Consider the following 3443-nt stretch of genomic DNA (forward strand, 5'->3'; position numbering starts at 1 on the left):
CTGTGTATTAATTTTTTAAAAAATGGTATGCGGGTCAGGCATAATGGCCTGTGCTGCATCCTCAGAACTAGCACGTAAACACCCCTTTTCTGGTAGCACAGGGGTGACCTGTGCAGGAGAGAGAGACCTTTCTCTGAAGTATTGGGCCACGAGCTAGTGTTCCCTGGGTCATCTTCTTCCAGAGTTATTGTTTTTTTTGCCTGGTGGTAGATGGCTGTCTCTTGTACAGACGACCTGGCTGGTGTGGCATTTCTTGCAGAAGCTAGACTCATACAGTTTGAAGTCTGCAGTAAACCTCCGTATAAACATTGGAAAGGTTTGTTCGAATTCATTCGTGCCCAGCCTCAGTATCACACCTAGTTTGGCTGTTTTGTTCAGGCTTCTTGGATTGCAGGCAGTCTTAGAAGAACCAAAACACCGGGCAGCCAGTCCCCAGTGTATCAGACTTCCAAAGCCATCACGTTGATTTTAGCTGTGCTGTGAGGCAGATAATTAGGGAGAAACCACTCTCCAAAGGCTATTGTTTCCACTTCTATAAATCCTTTGAAGCTCAGAACATTTCATATGGAACTGTGGAGATATTTCCTTATAAACAATCTTATTATCCTCCAATTCTCACAGTGCCAGTTACAGGTATGACCATGTACACAAAGTAGTACTAAGGGCCACACAAAACTAATAATCCTTTTCACCTAAGAGTAACAATAGCCATTCAGGGGTGGAGATCAAAGTCAAAATAATTGTTGATTATAAAATGAGTCACAATATCAGTCCATTGATTGGAGATATATATGTAATGTCGTGTTAAATTATAGCATGGGTTCAGTTTAGCTGCATTAGACTGCGATAATCACATGAGGTTAGCCAGGCACCTTTCCGCTTACGTCAGCGGCCGTCTCAAGAGGACTGGACTGTGGGAAATCAGCGTGAACACAGATTGCCGGCACACGAACCTTGGGCAGAATCTTGCCTTGACTGACATGTAAGGCTCCTAAAATTGTTGAGTCAGAAAGTGGTTGCCGGGTCCATTTTAAACACAGGGGGATGTCAAAGACCTTCTCAGTGTTTATGAGTTTGCGGGGGGTGGGGGGGGGTGTATCTGTGAGTGTGTGAAACATGTCCATCTCACAGGAACTCAGACAACTCCTTAATATTGGCTGGCGCCTGTATAAAATACTAGAAATTATTCTGCCGTGAGGGATGCAATGAGTAGTGTCAGGCCCCCTGCCCGAGGAGTCTGTCGCCTTCTGCAGATGCGAATGCTGCCTTTCCAAGTTTGTGGTTCTCTTGATCCAGGTTATACACTTAAGAATACAAGGATTTTCACACCCCCCGACAGCCTGATACTACCACTTCATGAAGATAAAATGACAATGCCGCAGGAATTGCTGAGTAGGTTTTCAGATAGAATAAAACTGTAATAAATCTCTATACGGGATAAAGCTGCATGTCTTCTTACTTAGTTTAGAGGTAAAAGTTCATGGCTCAAGGTAAATGTACTCTTAATGGCACATGAAGGGCCTGCAGACACTGCTTTGCTGTGGGGCACCCCCTTTCTCTTTTATGCCAAAAATGTCTGGAAGTAAATGCTAAAGACAATTCTCCTCAAAGAAATTGGCATATGTGGAAGACTGTAGCTGTCCGCCCTTGAAGAAGTGGGCCAATGCCATCGCGGTTTGAAAATGTAAAAAAGAAAATATGCAAAAGCACCCTCGATTCTGGGTTAGGCAGCAGATGCGTGGGGCTGTAACCTCAGCATTTTATTGTTACTTTAAGGAGCTGGTTGAGTGAGTGAGACTGTGTCGGGTTTTGCTTAAGAATCTACTTTCATTTGCTGTCCATATTTCTAGCTTGAAATAACTAGGTTGAAAAAAAAGAACCAGCGGGCCAGAGAGAATAATTAGGACTCAAACGAGGTTTGGATGCAGTGTTTTCATGATTTGGCTGTATGGGATGTTAATAGTTGCTGCGTGACAAAAGAGGCTTCTTGACCGAGCAGGTTTGGGAAAAGCTGAGCTCAGTAAAGTTGAACCGATTTTTTTACTGAATGATTACTCAGAATTTTTTATATAATAATGTACATTTTGAATCTTTTAGAAAAGGGTGTGCATTACATATATACATATATACATATATGGCTGTGTATATGTATGTGTGTTTTTTAAGTAGCATACGGAGAAAGTTGGGAACCCCAGGTCTGGCACTTAATTCAGTCATTAGCTAGCTGCCTGTGTGATTTTATTCGAGTCAGCCTCTCTTGACCTTATTTTCTTCCTCTGTTAAATTAAGAGACTGAACTAGATGACCTTCCAGGCTTTCTGCAGCATTAAAAACTAAGTGTTGGTTTTGTGGAAGAATATCATTAATCTTGTAGGCACCAGCCACAAAATGTCTACTAAATATCATTTGCTTTTCTAAATGGTAATGTATCTACAAACTACGAGTTTATCCAAACCCTTCATTCTGATCTTAATCACCATTTTAAAATAACAAATGTTTACTGAGCTTTCTTCTTCCATAGTTTGGCTCAAAACAATTCACATTCTTTTTTTTTCTCTAAAGATTTTATTTATTTATCTTTAGAGGGAAAGGGAAGGAGAGAGGGAGAGAAACATCAATGTATGGTTGCTTCTCATGCGTCCCCTGCAGGGAACTGGCCTGCAACCCAGGCATGCGCCCCGACTGGGAATTGAACCGCGATCGTCTGGTTAACAATTCATGTTCTTGAACAGGTGTTTTCTAAATTCTTATTTTCAAGATTTCATTTCATGTCAGGAAGTGTGTTTTAGGCTGCCACCAGAAAGCAGCTTTCTTCTGAAGTCAAGCATGAGCTTGCTCGGCCTTCCCTTAGCCATCTCTCATCAGGTCTTTTTGGCTTCCTAGACCAGTCAGTATCGCACCCAGTGGCATTGCCCAAAGTGAATTAGAATCTTTGGTAGAAATAATTTGCCTTCCCAGGGGTACCCGGCTCTAGGGAACAGACTGAACAATGTCCTCCTTGTTGGGTTCCAAGGACAAAATGGCACCTGCATTCATGTCGGAGTCGGGTCTAGTCCTCCCACTGTGGACCAGAGTCTCAGCGGCTCCTATTACATTGTGCAGGCCCCTGTTTGGACATGAGAGCATTACTTTCTAGGGCCAAAAAGCTTGCTTCGTTGTCATTCTAGTGGTACAGCCACAAGATGGCATTCTTTTTTGTACATTTTTCTCTTTCACTGACTGATCTTCTGGGACATTAAGAGTCTTTGAGGCACTCTTCATTCTTTCAGTTTGTGGAAATAACTAATCAAGATGAAACAGGTGGAGGTTTTCTTGCCAATATCAACTGAAATGAATGAGCCATTTTAGTTGAGAGGAAAATTATTCACAGAGCAATGTTTTAGCTTATTTATAGAAATTGCCTCAAAACTAAAAATCAGAGAACTCTCACACAAAGAAACCTC

Source organism: Sturnira hondurensis, unplaced genomic scaffold (assembly GCF_014824575.4).
Source record: "Sturnira hondurensis isolate 20B ecotype Veracruz unplaced genomic scaffold, ASM1482457v3 Scaffold0005279, whole genome shotgun sequence".
NCBI lineage: Eukaryota > Metazoa > Chordata > Mammalia > Chiroptera > Phyllostomidae > Sturnira > Sturnira hondurensis.